This window comes from Ochotona princeps, chromosome 19, assembly GCF_030435755.1.
Source record: "Ochotona princeps isolate mOchPri1 chromosome 19, mOchPri1.hap1, whole genome shotgun sequence".
Classification (NCBI taxonomy): Eukaryota; Metazoa; Chordata; class Mammalia; order Lagomorpha; family Ochotonidae; genus Ochotona; species Ochotona princeps.
In genome coordinates, this window is record NC_080850.1 from 37,812,522 (window position 1) to 37,833,553 (window position 21,032).

Sequence of the window (21,032 nt, forward strand, 5' to 3'; positions counted from 1 at the left end):
TTCAACTAAGAATAGAATATGCACAGGGGTGCCTTTGTCTCATGGGAAAGCTTCTCTTCTAATAAAGGAAGCCCACAACTTTTCAAAGATTTCAGTCTTGGACAGAAAAGAACTGAAATTGTTTGCAGTGAAAAGAGATATTTTGTGTCCAGGTCTTCCACAGAAGAGAAAGCAGTTTACACCAAGTACTCAGATGCAAGAACAGGTCAGTTCTCCTTCCTGTGACTTACAGGATGAATCAAGATTACACAGGGAAAAATCAAAAGCCCTGGAGAACATTTCTCAGGTTGATAACAGGGTTCTACGGAAGAGCTCACCCCTTACCTAGTACATGAAGAATTAGTCAACAGAAGGGAGGCACTTGATAAAATCCAATTGCAACTCAATCCAAAAAAGTAAACACACTGTAAATTAGAAATGTATGTGAACTTTAAAAGCTTAATGGGACATTTTCACAGAAATCTAGAGCGAATGTAATTTTAAACAGATGACAATAGAAGTGGTCCTTTAAAACTAAGGAATAATTCAAGGATTTCTACTGCAATCATATTTTCTGTTTCACTGAAGGTCTTATGTAGCATAAAGAGAAATAAAAATGATGTTGGGCTATAGAACTGGAAAGCAAAAAATCTGATTTATTATTTACATTGATAATTCAAAAAGACTTCATAAATCTAGCAATGGAATGGGCAGAATACAGAAAGCCAGTAACATTAAAAGATCATTTATTTTCCTATGAACTTTTTTGAAGTAGCCCCATTTAATAAAGATGCAAAAAGAACCACCAAATGTTTATGTAACGTATGTATCTGACAGAGGTAGCTGGCCAGATCTCAGAGAGAATAAGAAACGTGGTTAACCATATGAGACTCCTACCTAACAGGATATAAAAGGGTAATTCTTCTACTCATATTTCAACTTTTGTGTAAATTAATATTTTTCCTTTATTTTCTCCCATTTCCTTAACCAAATAGTATTAACTTGAAGTAAATTATGATCTTATTTATAATAGATTCCTATAACTATTTTTTTACATATTTGATATGGGTCCTACTATGAGTATTTTAATTAATGTTTTACACATTTTTGTATACATCACCAAATACTGTACCTTCAGCATACAGTAGGTGCTCATCACACTCCTGCTAAGAAAATGAATGAACAAATGACAGGGAAGAAAGTTTACATGATGTGAAGAATATTAGCTTTTCAGGTTGAAAGAACCCAAGACTTGGGATTAGGCTTTCTTCCCCTTTCTGCCTGCTATATGAATTGTTACGCCTTCTCTCTCTTATCTGCCTGGATACTAACAATCACTCTACGTGGCTGTTGTTATCACTAAATGAGAACATGCATGAAAAGTACTTAACAACGAGCCTGGTACACACAAAATACTCAGTAAATTAACAGTTATTACTTCCAGTTTTCTTGCTTAGCAAAAGTTATCATTACTTGATGATAACTAATTAAAATAATTTACTGAAATATCTACAAATTAGTAGACCTACTTTATTTGTGAAGCTATAAGCTACAAAGTTACATTAAGCCTTAGTTGTGCACTGAAAATGAAAGATTTTTATGTCCCAGCAAAGGTCATCTAAGCATCCCTAATTTTATTTCCTAAGCATGAATGTTGAATGTAGACTGAACGTCCTTTTTGTTACAAAAAGGCTTAACTATTTTTTTTAATGAATTGCACAATGCAAGGCCTTTTCAAAATCCTCTCTTTATTGCAAAAATTGTTCCAAGTGCTTTTCAAAAGCTCTGATTAACCTTTGAAGAAGAAAATGCACATGAATAATACACCGAATAACAGTGGCAGTTACGGAAACTTGGAAAAAGGTTTCTTCTGGTTTCGTCCTAAGCAAGAACCAGCAGGGAACAACAGATGGGAGGAGGATTTTGTGGGTGACCAAATCTATCCCAGGAATGAGTTGCAGACTTTTAGAAGATCAGGAATGAGCCACATTCCGCCAAGTAGCAAACAACAGCACCAGGCAAATAGATCCTTGTAATTTCTCATACAGAAACCAATGTGGGGCATCAGCTTACTGCTGAGCTGTAAAAGAAAAGCAAGAACTCAGCTTGAAATGAGATGCCCTCTTGTGCTAAGTACTCTCATTCCTCTTCCAGGACTTCGTGAGAAGCCAAGGTTATGGCAATGGTCAGGTGACACACGTCCCAGAAGTGTTTCAGAAGACCTAGTCTGGCTGTCACCATTTTCTATTGTCTGGGCTGTCACACTGACTGTTCCCTTCTTGGGAACATTAAAGACAACAGGCATTGCCAGTCAAGAAAGCTGTAGTCATCCCAAAGCCAGGGAGGCCCAGTGTAAGATGCTGAAGGTCATAGGACTATCCATTAAACAGAATTCTGATTCTTACATATCCTCTGGCTCATTTCAAATTTCAAAAGCAGTGTATAAATTCGAGCCAACAGATTTTTAACCAAATGGTAAGAGTGGTAATGTTAAACTAAACCTAAAATAAAAAAATTTAAAATACATAATTAGTAAATAAGTCAGAAACATAGTCAATAGAGTAAGCTTGAGAAAAACATTAAACCGGGCCTGGAGGTGTGGCCTAGCGGCTAAAGTCCTCGCCTTGAAAGCCCCGGGATCCCATATTGGGCGCCGGTTCTAATCCCGGCAGCTCCACTTCCCATCCAGCTCCCTGCTTGTGGCCTGGGAAAGCAGTTGAGGGCGGCCCAAAGCATTGGGACCCTGCACCCGCGTGGGAGACCCGGAAGAGGTTCCAGGTTCCCGGCTTCGGATCAGCGCGCACCGGCCATTGCGGCTCACTTGGTGAGTGAATCATCGGACGGAAGATCTTCCTCTCTGTCTCTCCTCCTCTGTGTATATCTGGCTGTAATAAAATGAATAAATCTTTAAAAAAAAACATTAAACTTTTGAATACATAGCTTTTGAAAATTCAAATAAAGTGCATAATTCCTACAGTGAGATACAAAGAAATTTAACATTCAGTTGGTGAGTTTGTCCTATACCCCCATGTACTCACAATTCTGATAAAGAAACATTTCCATTGGCACAAAAAGTTTCTTTGTGCCTTTGGCCACACAGTGTTGACACCCCACAGAATCAACTGCTTTAATATTTTAGCGTCATTAATTAGCTTTCCCAAGTTTTTCACTTCATGCAAATGGAATCACTATTAACAGTTTGTTCAATGTCACATTTGGCTTTTTTCCCTCACTGCATTGTCTGAGAGTTTATCCCAACTGCTGCACGCACCAGGGGCATGTGCCTTTCTGTTACTCAGCACCATCTGAGCACATGAAGGTATTGTGAATTGTTTATCCAGTCGGCTGAAGGACATTCAGCTGGTTTCTCAGTTTGCTCTGATGTGAATAAAGTGACCAGGAATCTTATTGTAAAAGTCCTGTGAGGACATACTGTTTTCATTTCCCTTGGATAAATATCCAAGAGCAAAATTTCTGGGTCACAGAGTAGATGGGCAGCTTGAAATTTATAAGAAATTGCCCAGCAGTTTTCAAAAATGCCAGCTCTATTTCGTACTTCTACAAGAAACGTACAAGAACTTCATTTGCTCGAGGTGGAGGAGTCCACCATGGGGGGAGGGTTTGGGGAGGGGTGGGGAGAATCCCAGTACCTAGGAAACTGTGTCACGTAATACAATGTAATTAATGAATAAATTAAAAAAAAAAAAAGAAAAAAAAAGAACTTCAGTTGCTGTACATTCTCATTAGCTTTTCATTTTTACCATTTTTTTCATCTTAGTTCTTTTGGTGTGCTTAAAGTAATAACATAATATTGAGTTTCAAAATTTTAACTTCCCTAAAAATTAAATGATGAAGATTTTGAATATGCTGAGAATGTAAAAGGACCTTTCAGATTTCCTGTTTTACTGGATTACTTTATTTTTTTCTTCTTTTTAAAAAGATGTATTTTAATTAATTAATTAAATAGTTATTTTAAAAAAGATTTATTCATTTTTATTGGAAAGGCAGATATACAGAGAGGAGGAGAGACAGAGAGGAAGATGTTCTATTCAATGATTCACTCCCCAAGTGACTGCAACAGCCAGTGCTGCGCTGATCCGAAGCCAGGAGCTTCTTCCAGGTCTCCCACATAGGTGCAGGTTCCCAAAGCTTTGAGACGTCCTCAACTGCTTTGCCAGGCCACAAGCAGGAAGCTGGGTGGGAAGTGGGGTTGCTGTGTTTGAACCAGGTGCCCATATGGGATCCTGGTGCGTTCAAAGTGAGGACTTTAACTGCTAGGTTACCACACCAGGCCCAGCGTATTTTATTTTTATTTGAAAGGTAGAGTTACAGAGAGACAGAGAGACAGAGAGACACTGAGAGACAACTTCCATCTGCTGGTTTGCTTCCCAAATGGCAGGAGCTGAGCCTATGGAAGCCATGTCAGGAGCTTCTGAGTCTCCCATGTAGGTGCAGGGTTACAAGGTCTTAAGCCATGCTCTGCTTTCTCAGGCCACAAGAAGGCAGCTGGATCAGAATTGGAGCAACCAGGTCTTTACCTGGTGATAGATGGGAGGCCAGTAAAAGTGGTAGCTGTTACTTTATTTTTAACAGTAGAGATCCTTTGGGATACGTTCGTGTTTTCTCTGAAAACAGTTTAATGGATATAACTGGAATATAACAAGTTAACAATAGTTGATGAGTTCACAGCATGTGTGCGCCAATGAAACTTTGACAATAATCAAGATCGTGAACACAGCCATCATCCAAAAACACCACTTGTGAGTTTTTGTAAGTAGCTAACCACACTGATTTGCTTCTTGTCACTACAGATCAGTCCAATTTTTAGAACTGCATGTAAATGTAATCACATAGTATATAAAATACCAGGGCTTCTGAATAGCTCCCCTGCCCACCAATGCACTCAGCTCCTTCAGTCTTCCAGGACTCTGTTAGTAAGATTCATAGATCATAGCATGTACAGCAGTTGTTCATTACTTTTTTTGTCAGCAAAATTTCATTGTATACATACTTAACACGCATCATTTACTTACTCATGTGGAAATAACCTAGAAACCCACCAACATTTTATTTTTTGCTGTTAGTACAAATATGCTGCTATTGTGAGCAAACACATGCTTTTATTTCTTTTAGGTAATAGGGCATGAATGGCTGGATCATATAGTAGGTACATGTTTTTTTGTTTAGGAAAATGCCAGATTGCTTTCCAAAGTGCTTTTCCTATTTTATATTGGCAGTATTAGTGAAGGAGAGCTGTCAGCCAACACATTGTTGCTAACATTTTTCAACGGGCATGGTGTGGTACCTCATTATTGTTTTGCCATAAATAGCTAGTTTCAGGTTCTTGTCTCAAATGCAAGCTAGAGCTGAGAATGAGGAATGGATAAAGGTCAGCAGAGAGCCAATATATGCAGCCAGTGAAAATACACCCTTTTGGAACATGAGCATATTGAAAAGAGAGCTGCACCGAACAGGGTCTGGAGCCATCTTTCTAGGTTAGCTGGAGGCATAAGGAGTGGTGTCTGGGTGGGGTGCAATTGAATATTAATAAGGAAAAGAATTTGGGGCAGCGTTCCAGCACCATGCCAATCACTTCCTTGCCCTTTGTAGGGAAGGGTCATGTCCTGACTGGAGTGGGAGCAATCCACAATAGTAATTTTAGTAGGACTTTATGACTAGTTGTAGACCATTGCTGGGGTAGAGTGGGCAGCCATACTGGCTATTTTTAGCGGGGGCTGGGCTTTCCACTGCCGGGGAGGGGAAGAGGCAGATGTACCTGGGGCTGCAGCACAGGTGAGGCTGCCAGAGGGGAGGGTGACCTGGCTGCCCCTTGCTAGCTACTTCCCTGGCTACATCAGATTGCACTAGCGTGATCCACTTATAAGTGATATTAAATATCTTTCCACTGGCTTGTTTACCTATAGCTTCTCTGATGAACTGTTACCCATCATTTTCACTGAATTGACTTGATGTTATAATAGTGAGTTTGAGAGCTCTCTAAACAACTTGCATGTAAATACTTCAATAGATATGTTATTTGTAAATAAATTTCCAATGTGTGTATATATGTTCATTTTCTTAATATTTGGTACAGAAAATTCTTTATGTAAGCTGATGAAGCACGCATTGCTTTTGGCACTTCGCTGAAGAAATCTCTGATCCAAAGTTACAAATATTTACTTACACAGTGTTCTGAAAATTTATAATTATTAATTTGAAATTAGTTCTCAAATTCATTTTTAATTTTATAAATGGAGATTGAAGTTTATGGTTTAAATAAGGATACCAAAATGTTTCTGCACTTTTTGATGAAAACATGATATTTATTCAATGAACTCACTCTTTACCTGTCAAAAACTGATTGTCCAAATCTAAATAGGTCTATGTCTGCAATCTATGCTGTTCAACTGACTTATTTATGTCAAAACAGCCCTGTATTTAAAACTGCAGTGTTAAAATGTTTAAATCAGATAGTTTTAGTCTTCTAATGTTCAAAGCCTTTTTGAAGTAGCTTTCAATGTGTTGTTTGTTCATTTTTTCACAAATTATAAAGCCACTTCATTTTGTTATTTTTAAAAATATTAGAAATATACTAAATATATTAAGTATAATTATATGACCCTGGAACACAGCATATATAGCTTTTTGTTTTCTAAACAATATTCAGGTGTTGCAGTAAACAACTCATATACATCTTTTGTCAGATATTTTTTTAAATATTCTGTAATTTTTGATCCTTTGGCAAATAGTATTTTATTTCAAGTTTTATTATTTTATTTCAAGTTTTATTGTAACTATATGAAAATATAATTTTTAATTTTGAGTTTATAATTGGCAGTCTTGTTACAAATATTAGTTTCTGTAGCTTTAAAAGACTGATATATTCATGGACATGGCGTGATGGCCTCACAGCTAAAGTCCTCGACTGAATACACCAGGATCCCAAATGGGCGCCAGTTCTAATCCCAGCAGCTCTATTTCCCATCCAAGCTCCCTGCTTGTGGCCTGGGAAAGCAGTTGAGGATGGCCAAAGCCTTGGGATCTTGCTCCTGTGTGAGAGACCTGGAGGAAGTTTCTGGCTCCTGGCTTCAGACTGGCACAGCACCGGCCGTTGCAGTCACTTGGGGAGTGAATCATTGGATGAAGATCTTCCTCTCTGTCTCTCCTCCTCTCTGTATATCTGACTTTCCAATATAAATAATTCGATCTTTCTTTAAAAAGATATGTATATTCATTTTATAAGCACAGTAACAGAGTGGCACACAAACACACACAGAGAAATCTTGCATCAAATTGTTGGTTTACTCCAGGAGTCAGGAGTTACATTCAGGCCTCCCATGGGGGTGACAACGGCTCCAGTATTTGAGCCATCATCTGCTGCTTTCCAGCTGTTATCAGCAGGAACCTCAATCCAGAAGCGGATTAGCTGGGACTCAAGCTGGTATCTGTATGCGAGATGTACTTGCTCCAGGTGGTAGATTTTCCTACCAAAGCTCCCATCCCTCATGTGGGTTTCTAGAAGATTCAACCCAATCTACCTGGATGATTGTCATTTGTGAATAAAGGCAGCTAAATTTTTTCGTTTTTTCATTTCAATCTGCGTATGTTTGTTTCTGTTCTTTCACTTACCAGTGTTGAATTACAATGTTGAACCACTCTCTTTTTCCTTGCTTTTAAGGGAAACTAGCATTATTAGTCTCATGATGGCTGTAGTTTTTTACTCTTGTGTTAAATTATCTGAAATTTTTTTAAAAAATTGCTTTATGAGTGATATTCAATTGCAATTTGTTTCCTTTGTACCACTTCACATGATTTACAAGAATAATTAATAGGCTTCGAAGTCTTCCTGCCTCTTTAATTTTGTGTAGTTGTGTTGAATTCATATTACTTCGTCCTGAAATGTTTGTTGAACTACTCAGTGAAGCAATCTGGCACTTAAAGGGCTTTTTATTAATGGGATATTTATAAACATATATTCAATTTCTTATACAGCTATATCCCCACACAAGTTATCTGTGTGCATGTGCTCTATTTGTCTTTCAAATAATTTCATTTCATAGCTACCCAATATTTAGGGGAAAAAAGTGCTCATAATATTCTTGATATCCTTTCAGTAACTTTATTTGAACATGATATTTTCACAATATTTTTAATGACTGTCTTCTTTTTTTTCTGTGATTAGATTAACAGCTTTTTTTCTTTCATAAAAATTCCTTTTTTTCAAAAAAAAAATAAGCTGCACAGGAGCAGTTTTAAAGTCCAGAGAGCTACAAACTTTGCTTTGGGGCTTACTGATGTTTACTAAAAATAGTATTTCCTCTATTGTTTTTACTTCCCATATCATTGATTTATACTCTAATCATTATTTCTTCTTCTGAGCTTATTGTAGGCTTAATTTGCTTTTTCTTCCCACTTGCCCAAGGAGAAAGCTAAGGTTATTGACTTGAGATTTTCCATTTATCTAACATAGGTATTCAGGGTTATAAATTATCCCCTGGGTACTGCTCACATGACATTCTAAACTTCATAGTGTCTTGTCATTTTCATTAATTCTAAGAGTTTAATAGGAAGGTACGACTTCTAGAATAACTCAGCAAAGAGCTCAAGTACTCCGGCCCCTGTCATCCATGTGGGAGACCTAGATGAAGCTCCTGGCTTTGGTCTGTCCAGCCTCAACCAACTGCTGCAGCCAATTGGGGTGACCCAGTGGATAGAAGATCTCTCTCTCCTTTTATACCTCCCTCTTTATAACTCTTTGTTAAGTAAATACATCTTTTTATAAGAATACATTTTAATTTTTGAATAATGATTTTGACTGTCACTCTCTCTTCTTGTAGACATTTCTATTTCCAAAAACCTCTCAAAATTCTGTCCCTCACTATTTGAATAATTTAGTGGGTAAACATCTCTTTCACTTTTTTTTGTTAGCATTATCATCCTCTGTGATTTCCTTCCTGTAAATGAAATCAACCATTTTCTGTAACATCCTTTTCCTTTGTCTTCTGTAGGTCCACACATTATTTGAATTGTTTCTCTGCTTCCTGCTTCTCCCATCACACACTGCTTCCTCTGACACCCTTGGAGGTTAAGTCAGAGAATCTCTCGCCTCCTGCCTACCCAGGGCTACTTAAAAGTAAAAAAGGGGAAAAGCACCAAACAAAACAACTTGCTTTTTGAGTTCATATCGTCCAATTTAAAGTTTAATTTCCCTCCTCGTTGCTTTTGTTCACTGAACTCCAACTCACCCTTTCTGGGTTACTGAAAATGTTGAAACCAAGAGAGCAATTTCCCCTTCCTTACAATGATTGCAATGACTGTATAGGAAGAGTTAAAAAAAAAAAAAAAAGAAAAACAGACAGTGACAGAAATTGACTTAGAAAAGTTAATTTCCCCACCCCCTACCTGGAATTGCTAGACAGAAGCCTGGTCATATTATACACAGGATGGAGTTGAAGTCTTTTTATGACACAAAATAAATAGGTGACTTTAAAGATGAAAATCCTTAGAGTGACCTGGATTAGATGAATACATAAAAAGGTTTGGAATCATTGTGAAGAGGGTACTTTGATGGTACAGGAACACTCTTGCACAGGCCACCCCAGTACTGCAGCAGGACACACTGCGGTTGGTGGTGCTTTTTCATGATTATTCGTATGTGTTGTATAGGTCTTCACTTTTAAGTTAGTGTATATTGCTTTTTTAATTTATGCTTTTAAAATAATGCTAACACATTCTTCTATTTAATTTATATGTAAATACTATATACACACATACATACTACTTAAAAACAAAGATTAACATCAAATTGTAGGATTCATGACAGTGAACATAAAATGAACAAGGAAGGTTATATCCTGTATAAGTGTATTTCAGTGAAGACAACATCATAAGCTCTCACAGAGAAAATAATAAGGTATCCATAAATTTTTAGACTTCAATTCCACATACAAGAGACAATGTGTGGCATTTGTCTTAATGTGTCTGGCTTATTTCACTTAGTATATTGGTCTTTACTTCCATCAATTTTGCTGTAAATGTTAGGATTTCATTTTTTATGGTTGTATAATACAGTATACACACACATATCAATATAAAATGTATTTTTTCTATCTAGTTCATCTGTTGATGCATACCTAGGCTGATTTTATGTCTTGTTACTGCCAACTGTACTAAAATAAACGTGAGAATGTAAGTATGTCTTTCACATGTTGACTACATTTCCTCTGGCAATATTCCTGGAAGTGGGATAGACGTGTCCTACGGTAATCTATTTTCACAGAATCTCCAAAACATGGGGAATCTTCATACTATTTTTCGTTTTGGCTATACTGATTTGCATTCCTGTCCTTTGCTTATATCCTTGCCAGCATTTGTTATTTTCGACTTTTGGATAATAAAGCTGTTCTAATTGGGGTGAGATGATATCTCAACAAAGGTCTAATTTGCATACCCCTGATGCAAACATAAAAAAACAAATTTTGCATTTATCACTTGTACCTTTGGTGTCCCCCAATTAAAAAAAAAGGTCACTGGTTTTGTTAATGTCTTGGTGCATTTCCCTGCGCTTTCCTCAAGTGATTTCATGTCTTATATTTGGATCTTTAATTCATTTTGGGCTGACTGTTGTTTCTGGTATAAGGTTACATCTTGTTTCAAACCTCTGCATGTGGAAATCCAATTTTTGCAGCACCATCTACTGAAGAGCATCCTTTCTCCATGGAGTGGATGAAGTTTTTTTTCTTTTCTCATACATATCAAAGATAAGTTGGTTATTGGTTTCTTTTTTATTTGAACACTTTTTGGTGCCTAAATTTTTTCTAACATCCTACTGCTTCTTAAGGATACTCTGAACACTACTTCCCATCCTTACTGGATTAAGATATTTATAAACAACAGAAGACGAATAAAGAACATATTATGCCATCTTACAGATAGAACATTAAAACATAAAGCAGTCAAATTAAACTAATTTTTACCTGAAATCTTTTTATAAGGGAACATTTTAAGGAAAAAAAAAATGGTTTTGGGACCTCTGACTCCAAAGATCATACCCTAATTTTAAATCCATTCTCTATCTTCACAGCAACAATGTAGCTATTATTCATTCTTTTACATTTGTCATTCTCTTTAACTGTTAATGTTACCTTAATGGAATGGTTACAGAAAAATACAACGCATTATTGTGTCAGATCATCACATACTGTAAGCCATTACATTCTCCTAATACTTACAGGACATAAAATCCTACCTTCTGCTTCTATTTTATTTTTTATCTTTTGTATGGGTCGATAAATATATTCAGCTACATATACAGAATCATGTACACCATACAGATACTTACATATGCACATTTATATGCATATTCATGTATCTTCAATTGTATAGGTATATTTTTACATTGTTTATAGTTATATAAAGACATGCATTAATTTTATACATATTGCTTTAGGTACATTATACATGTGTATTTATATGTGCTTATAAATGTAAACAAACATCTCCAAACAAAACGCACAAGTTACTGTTCTATCACAGAGTTGAACTCTTTCCTAATAGATTTTAACCTGTGTGAAAATCACGTGTGGAATAATGGGGGTATTTCTTTTGTTACTGAATTTACCAATTGAAAAATAAGGCATCAAGGAGGTGACAGAGGAGCTGGTATCAATCTGACCTGATGTGGTCACCACTAAGATAACAAAACAGACTAGTGTAATTAATTAAAGAGTCTCCCACCTAAGTCATATTGTCTGCCTCGTTGTACCTTAAGGTCTCTAAAAAGCATCCTAACAGCTGGAGAAGTTCTATTGCTCTTCGCAAGTTTACAGAAAATATGCATTGAAAGGAACAGAGGCAGGAAACAATCAGATTAGAAAACAAATTTTACAATCATAGAAAAATATCCCTCCAATTATTGTGACAGGTGATTCCAGGGAAAGACACAGCAGATCCTCTAATTATCAATGAGTGTAGTGTCCTCACTTGTTTTAGAACACAGTGGCAAGAACATGGTTGTATATTCATGACGAAAGTCATGTCATGAACAATTTTGCTGAGATAATTATGATAATGATAGTTTTAATAGCTGAAATAATAGAGAATTTGGAATTGATTTTCATGAATTAATATCCAACATGATTTTAATTAAAATGATGACAAATATTAGAGAAATCACACATGCCATAAGACACAACATTTTGGTGGAAGCAATTACATCCCCAGATATAAAGTTTTAAGTTTTAGAATCAGATTGAGTAGGTATCACACAGGGAATGACATCCTGTTTTCATAATGTAATTCCAAGGAGAATACTGTCTATTTTTGCCATTTTTAAAAAGATTTTCAAAAAGATTTATTATTTTTATTGGAAGTCAGTTATACAAAGAGCAGGAGAGAGAGGAAGATGTTCCATTCATCGATTCACTCCCCAAGTAGCCACAATGGCTGGAGCTGCGCCAATCTGAAGCCAGGAACCCGGAGCATCTTCTGTCTCCCATGCGGGTGTACGGTTCCAAGGCTTTTGCCTGTCCTTGACTGCTTTCCCAGGCTATAAACAAGGAGCTGGATGGGAAGCAGGGCCACCGGGACATGAACTGGTACTTACATGGGATTCCACAGCATATACAACGAGGACTTTAACTGCTAGGCTGCTGTGCCAGGCCCTAATTTGCCATTTTTTCAACCAGTTTGGGAAAGCAGTTACATCTAAATAAGTAAACCTTAAAATCAATTACAATAAATAATAATTTGCTCAGTGAGTAACTAATAGTTTCTCACCAATGGTTAATAAAGGTGGTTTTTTTTTTCTTTAAAGATAGATTTTTGTTGAAATACTGTAACAGTTACTTTATGGTCAGGATTTTAAATAGCATTGCCTGAGAAAGCCACTTCAGCTCTGTTTCTGGAGAAATTAGCTAATTCTTCAGAGGCCAAAAAAGAAGTAAAGATGGATGTAGAATTTTTTATCCATTGTGCGTTTTAAGAAGTCCTGGGGATACGGGATTTTATCTAGGTCTGTGTTTTCAGAAATGGAATCCTTTGTCAAAGAGACCCACCATCACTATGGCACTCACCAGCAGCCACCGTGTATTCCCAACGTGGGTAAAGGCATACACCATGCAGCATTAGTGCCCACTGTGATGAATGGTGACTGTGTATTCTCATAAGAGATCTATTAAGAATCCTTCAACTTTGCCCAAGAATGTATGGTAGGCTCAGATGTATTTCATTTGGTGTAAAATAAGGGAGGCTATTAATCATTGGCAAGTGTTGGATTATACACAAGGAAGGACAATGGCCCAGTAGTATCAGTTCTCCATTAAGTCCACCACAATCATCTTTCCTAATCTCCATTTGTGTCATTGTTTGACTTAGGAGAGAAAAAAAAATTAGGTAAATTTTCATTCTTAGCTTCCTTGGACTCAGCTCCTCATGTACCATTTTACCACAGTGGTGATTTTTGTAAATTTGGAAAATGTAGATTATATAAATGCAAATTTATTGTTTGGCATTTCCTAATAGTATCAGGATGTTTTATTATTTTTATTTTATTCATTTTGTGTGAGCATATTATTTTCTAGTTGGGTTGTCTAGCATGGCTATCTGTTCATATTATATAATGTTTGCATAAGCAAATCTGGTGGCCTAGGTAGGTATTTTAATGAAAATATTTGAAGTAAAATGGATAGGACATATGCCAAGGCCAAAGAATAACTCTGGTAAGCATGAGAAACAATGACCCACTTCTGGATCATCTCACTGGATTACTGTAACATGAGTGCAGATGAAGGCTATTTTTATAATGATGATCTCCTATCCACAGGTGCTAAATGAGTCGGTTGCTTAAGCTGCTTCTCTACAATGCATTGTGCATGGCAAGTTCAGATGCAGTAATGATTCTGGCAAAATTTAAGACACCTACACAGGTATTTGGTGAAAGAAGCTACAAGTCATGTTAAAAGGGCGTTACAAGGGCCCAGAGCAGCAGCCTAGCAGCTAAAAGTCCTTGCATTACACGTGCCAGGATTTCATTTGGGTGCTAGTTCGTGTTCTGGCGGCCCCACTTTCCATCCATCCCCTTGTGGCCTGGGAAGGCAGCTGAGGATGCCCCAGGGCCTTGGGACCTGCACCCACATGGGAGACCTGGGGGAGGCTCTTGGCTCCTGGCTTTGGATTATCTCAGCTCTGGCCATTGTGGGCCACTTGGGGAGTGAATCATCAGATGGAAGATCTTCCTCTCTGTCTCTCCTCCTCTTTGTATAACCGATTTGCCAATATAAATAAATATATCTTTTAAAAAGTAAACATAAAAATGAATAAAAAAGGGCATTATGATTTTAAAACAGAGCAAAGCTGTCATTTTGGAGAAAAAAGAATTACCATTTTCAGTAGTATATCTTATTTTCCAGACAGGAAAACTCACATGTTATTAATAAACTAATATTGCTAATATGGCAAACTATGGCAATAGTTTGACAAAGACATGGGAAGAAAAACAGAAGATTCTCTTCCAGGAATAAAGCAATGTATTGATGACACAATGTCAAACTGATTTCATATAAAAAGGAAAGGACCATACCTTCTCTATCCAGTAGTAATTAATCAAAATATTTCACTGATGGAGATTATAGTAAAATAATGGTCAGTATGGTAAAATAACGACAGTAAAGAAGAAGGAAACTCTGCTGCAAAAGCTGCCTAACACAAGGTCATGACCTACTGAGTGCTGTGACTTCTACCCAAAATTCAGATCTATCTTGGAGGAACTCGGATGTCACATGATTTTACTGTGATCCATCTGTAATTGGTTCCATATCAGCTTTTGCTTTCCCTGGAAAGAGAAATCATTTGTTTTCACAACACACTGCTTTGTTCACAAGGAGTTGAAGGTATCACACCTCCTGGAAATGACATGAAAGAAAATTGTGTGTCATGCCACAGAAACAGCTAGTGTTATTAAGCAAAGATCAATTCTGAGAATGTTCTGTTACAGCATGAGAAAACCTAGGCAAAGAGCACATAAATCTGCTACATTCTAAAACCAGGTAGCTTAGCAGAGAAAGAGTTTTCAACAGAGTGTTTGAATTGAAAAGTGAATTGAAGATGGACATACCCAGCAGGCAGAAAATCAGTAAGGACATTTTTGGATCTAACAACACTATCAATCAACTGGACATAATTGACAACTACAGACTTCTTCATCTAACAACAACACAATGAACCATCTTCTTAGGCTCACAGGGAACATTAACCATGACAGATCACATTCTGGGCCAGAAAATACACCTTCACAAATCTGAAAGATTAAAAATCATGCAATGCAATGTCTGTTCTGAGACCATAATGGAATTTTAAATAAGCAACCAATTATAGAAGGATAATGAAAAAAATCACAAAATACATGGTAATCACAAAGCACACTTTGAAACAGTTCAGGTGTCAATGAATAAATATTTTTAAAAAAACAAACCTCTGAACTGTTTCAACTGGTAAAAATTAAAACATAGCTTATCAAAATCTCAGGACAGTAAAATTGGTGCTTAGAGGGACATAAATGCTTATGGCATCCAAAACATATATCAGACAAAAACAGAAAGATAAAAAATCACTAATCCAAGCTTCTACTTTGTGAAGCCAAAGGTAGAACAGAAAATTAAACCTAAAATGAGCAATATAAATGGAATAAAAATTAGAGTACAAATCAATGAAGTTGAAAACAGGAAATTGATAGAGAAAAAAATCAATAAAATCTAAAATTTGTTCTTTGAAAAGATCAATAAAACTGAAAACCTCCATCCAGGAAAAAGAAAAAAAAACATTTCATAAATGAGATAAGTGACATCACATAAAATAATTATGTACTATGATCGTGTGGATTGATCAAAGAATGAAGGTTTGCTCAGCATATGAAAATAAGCAATAAAATGGGTTAACAGAATAAAGGACAAAACCACCTGATCATATCAATGATGCCGAAAAAGCACTTAGTAAGTTAAAAAAAAAAAGTGTTCACAAACTATAAATGCAGGGGAATTTCCTTAACCTGGGAACAGGATTTCTGTGTGGAAAACTTTCTGCTAGCACCATACTTGCTGGTGAAAGAACGAATGACTTTCATTAAAGATCAGTAAACAAGATTGGTTACTTTCACTTCTCTACAGTTTTTAACAAAGTTTTCAACAAGGTAACATGGCAAAAAAATAAATTAAAGGCACATATACTGGAAAGAAATAAGTAATACAATCTTGACATATGGCATTATCTTTTATATAAAAATCCTAAGGAGGAATCCACAAACATAATTTTCAGAGCTAATAAACCAATTCAGCAGACTTGTATGATAAAACAGGAGTTGGCCCTTCATACCAACTGTAGATCAAAAACTTATCTGAAAATCAGGTGTACTTGTACTGAACACATCAGACTTTTTTTCTTTTCATAATATCTTAAATCATGCCATGAGACAACTACACCCATAGCACTTACACTGTATTGTGCATTATAAATAATCTGGTGACTAAAAGTTCGTGAGACTATTGGCATATAATACCTGCCAACAGTATACTCTTTCACATAAGGGACTTAAGCATCCTCAGATGTTAGTGTTTGTGTGTGTGTGTGTGCGCGTGTTGATGTGACAGGGGACTGTCCAAGCAGGGGTTGTCCTAGAACCAAGAGTTTGAGGACAATAACTATATTCAAACTCAAGTTGCATTTCTATAATACATTAATTATCACCTGCCCAAAAACCAAACTGAGAAAAGATTCCAATTCATAAAGTCATACACAGTAAATAAAAGATTCAGAAATATACTGAACAAAATAACGTTAAGACTGTTAATGAAAGAAATGAAAGGAAGCCTAAACAGATGGAAATACTTATAGGTTCCTTGATTGAAAGGCATTTTTATGATGACATGGTTCTTCAATATGAGCAAGTCAATGCAAGCCTATCAAAATTCCAATTGTTGTTTTGCATACATTGATCAGTTCATCCTGAAAGTCATTGGAAAATACAAGCAACCAAGCAAAGACAAAAGAGCAAATTCAAAACTTACTTCAAAGCTAAACTAATCAAGGTAAGGCAGTACTGGCATAGGACAAAGCATGGATCAATGGAAAAAAATGAAGAGTTCACTTTGTGAACAAGACAAGAGGGTCAGGAATATTCAAGTTTGAAACAAAAGTCTTCTACACAAATGGTACAAGAACAATTACATAATCACAAGCAAAGGAATGGAACTGAATGTCTACCCCACCCTCAATTAAAAATGCAGCAAAGACAAATATGAAAGCTGAAAATTCTAAAAACACAGAAAACCAAGAAAGTAAGACCTTGTGATCTTAAAGAAGTGGTAAATTTTATGTGCATTCACTTTTTACACATGACATGGAAAGCACAAGTGAAAAAAGAAAAAAATTGGATAAACTGAAGCTTGGCAAATTAAAATCTTTTCTGTGTGAAAACACATCATTACGGTTCCAAAGATCCCACACTATGCAAATAATTTATCTGAGAAGAAACGTGCTTTTAGCATGTATGAATAACTCTTGCAAGCCAACAATAACAAACACATTTTAAAAACAATTGAAGAACCTGAGTTGACATTCTGCTGAAAAAGATAGGCAGATTACCAATAAGCAAACAAAAAGATACCCACTCATAATTATTCATTTAGAAAATATAAATCCAAACTTCTATGAGATATCCCTGCACATTCACTGGAATGAATATAATGAAAGCCTTGTAGCAACATGTGTGGACAAGGGTGTGGACAAGGGTGTGGAGCAAGTGAACCCTCCTGCACTGCTAGTTGGAGGGCAAACAGTGCAACTACTTTGGAAAACAGTCTGGCAGCCCTTCCAAAGGCAATGATAATTATATGCGATGCACCAACCTCACTATTAGCAATACAGCCAAGAAAATTGAAAATGTAAATCCAGACCAAGATCTCTATACAAATATTCAGAGCAGAATTATTTATAGAAGCTGAAAAATAGAAATACCCCAAAAGTCAAGTGATTGATGCTGTTTATCTACACAATAGAGTATTAAACAAATAAAAAGAATGAAGTACCAATTCATGCTACAAAATGACTGAAAGCTAAGAATACTATGCTCAGTATAAATCAGTCCATAAAATGTGGGCACATTCACAGAACAAAGGATTATGGATTATTAGAAGTTGAATGAAGAGAAAATAGTGGTGATTTTAATGAGAACAGAACTTCTTTTTAGAGAAATGAAAATATTCTGAAATTGGAAATGGTTGATGGTTGCTCAGGTCTGTAAGTATACCAAAAATCCACTAAAATATTTTGAAATGATAAATTTTACATAAAATAAATAGTATCTTAATAAAACTTTAATAAAAAATTACATAAGAGTTCTTAATTTCACCTGTAATAATTTTTAAAAAGTTGATATTAGAGAGTAAATGTAAGAATTATCTGTGACGTTTTTTGTATATATGACATGTATTCAAATTTTTGAAAAAATTTAGAAAAGCAGATCATTCATTTTAGTCTGTGTTAAAATTTACTATATTCTAAATACTATTTCGCAGTCTATCCAAATCACAACTAACCTATGCTTTTTTCTTTAGTATTCAATTGATAAACATGAAGGAGAGTGAAGCTACTATTTACAGAAGAGAGGTACAAAATCACAAGAAAAGATGATTCTTGTCTCTCACTGTCAACTTCCATTAAGGCTAACAAGATGCAAAGATGTGTTAGTATTTTCTCTGACATTTGCTGGCTCTTCAACTTCATTCAGGGGCAGTAATTTTACTCTCAGATTCTCAGTGATCACTGAACTGATTTTTAATTTTTGCACTGAATTCAAGTGTTTTCAGTTTTTTTTCTGTTCTTCTTGTTTGTCTTTGTTGCCTTAGCTCCTTCAATATTTTTTGATACAGTTTCTTGAAGTGCATGAAAAAAATCTCTGGTTTGGAAACACTGTGGCACAGTCAGAGTAGATGACCTGGATTTAATGTCTTGAGTTATGATGGAAATCCTCAAAGTGGCAATTGATGGAGGTTTCTAGAAACTTGAAAGATTACAAAGGGATGATACAAAAATTTCTGCCAACAGTTGAATATCGCAACAGTCAAGTTGCTAAGACAGCATGTGTCCTGACTGCCACACCTCACCAAATGTAACATGTTACTCTGGTCCTGGAAGCAGAGGACTCCCTTTACTGACGGTCATGAAAGAAAGACATTCTCAAGCTAAATACCTAGCTATTCTCTGGAAATGGATACCGCCATTTTTTCCCATCATTCAGAAATACAAGATTCAACTGAAAAGATACTTCATCATGTAAGAAAACATTCATAGAACATGTCAGATATAAACAAGGACAATGTTATAACATCCACAATCCTCCTCGTAGTTGTTTTAAGAACATTTCCACCATATCAGAGTTTATGAGCCCTCCATTTTCTATCATTTCTCTACATTTTCCTATTAGATTTTGAATTTTTTCATACTTAAAAAAGTATTTCAAAAAATAAAAAACTCACCTCCTCACATTTAAGAAGATAATCTCCCGTATTAACTTTTGAAGACTATAAAAAGACTCATTTACATTAGTTATTAAAATATTCAAAACATATCTTTGTATTCTATGTAGAATGGGACCTGACCTTCTAACTTTCCTGCATAAAACCATTTTTTCCTCATGTCATTTACTGAAAATCTCATTTTCCACTGATCTACAATATCACTTATTCTCTAGATCACTTCCACTAATCAATATGTTTGTCCCTAAGTCAATGTCATATTCTCCTAATGTAACTTTCCAGAGAAAGCAAGCAGCCCAGTCACCCCTACCTCATTATCCACCTTCAAGAACCCTTTCAAGTGGCATTTGACACAGTGAGTAAGATGCTTCTTGGAATATCTGCACCCACACATTGGCGGCTGCATTTGAGTCCCAACTCCACTCTGGATTTCAGCTTCCTACTAACGCTTACCCTGGGAGTCAGCAGGTGATGGATGGTTCCAGTACTGGGGCCTCTGACTTCCACAAAGCAGACCAGGGTGGATGAACTCCAGGCTCCTGGCTGTTGTGAGCACTGGGATGATGACCTAATGGATTAAAGACTTTTCTCTGCCTTGTTCTCTGTATCTGCAATTCAAACAAACAAAAAATAATGGTTTTAAAAGAATGTCTTGGAGCCAGTGTCATGACACAGTAAATTAAGCTACAGTCTGTGAGTGGCTGGTTCCATTTTTGATTCACTTCCTTGCTAATTTGCCTGGGAAAGCAGCAGAGGATGACCAAGTGCTCAGGTCTGTAATCCACACAGGAGACCTACATGGGTTATCAGTTCCCTGGCTTCCTCATGGTGGGGCGTGAACAAGCTGATACAAGATCTCTTTCTCTTGCCTCTTCTTCCTAATTCTCCCTCTTTTTAAATTATTATTATTTTTTATTTCATTTTATGACACAATTTCATAGACTCTGGGATTCCCCCAACTCTTCCCCAAACCCTCCCTCCCCCATATTGAATTCCTCCATATTGTTACATTAGTACAGATTATAACCAATCATGATTCCTTCATTGCAGGCATGGACAATGCAGTGAGTCCAGCATCTTTTTGTCCAGATAAATTCAACAGTTTCATTCTCCCTCCCTCTTTAACTATGCCTTTCAAATAAACAGAATATATTTTTAAAGAAAGGAGTATGTCTTCACTGTTTTTAACCCTCTCCTCATAATATTCATAAAGTCCTCCTTATGAATATTAAAATCAACTTGTCTATGTGCAAACCTCAGTGAACATATTCTCCTTGGGTTTTGATTGAAGTTGCTTTATATCCTTTTGGGTCATTTTGGGGAGAATTGACATTTTCGCTTTAAATACTGTCAATCACTAAATATAAGATGGTAAAGCTCCTCATTTATTTAGGATTTTCATCAGTGTTCAGCTACATAGTTCTTGCACATATTTTATGCACATATTTTACAGAATTTTACAGTCATTTCTATTGCAAAATGTAACCTTTTATTAACGATTTTCAGAGCTTATTCATAGAGGCTAAA

The 21,032-nt window shown here is 36.1% G+C and overlaps 1 long non-coding RNA gene across 1 annotated transcript in view; it reads right to left on the reverse strand.

Moving 5' to 3' along the window:
• LOC131482686 (uncharacterized) overlaps positions 1 to 19,978 on the reverse strand; it is a 94,849-nt gene extending 74,871 nt beyond the window's left edge. The window contains exon 1 of the long non-coding RNA XR_009247236.1: positions 19,959 to 19,978. This is a non-coding gene — a long non-coding RNA (uncharacterized LOC131482686). The remainder of the gene's footprint in view (positions 1 to 19,958) is intronic.
• Between the last annotated feature and the right edge of the window lie 1,054 nt (positions 19,979 to 21,032).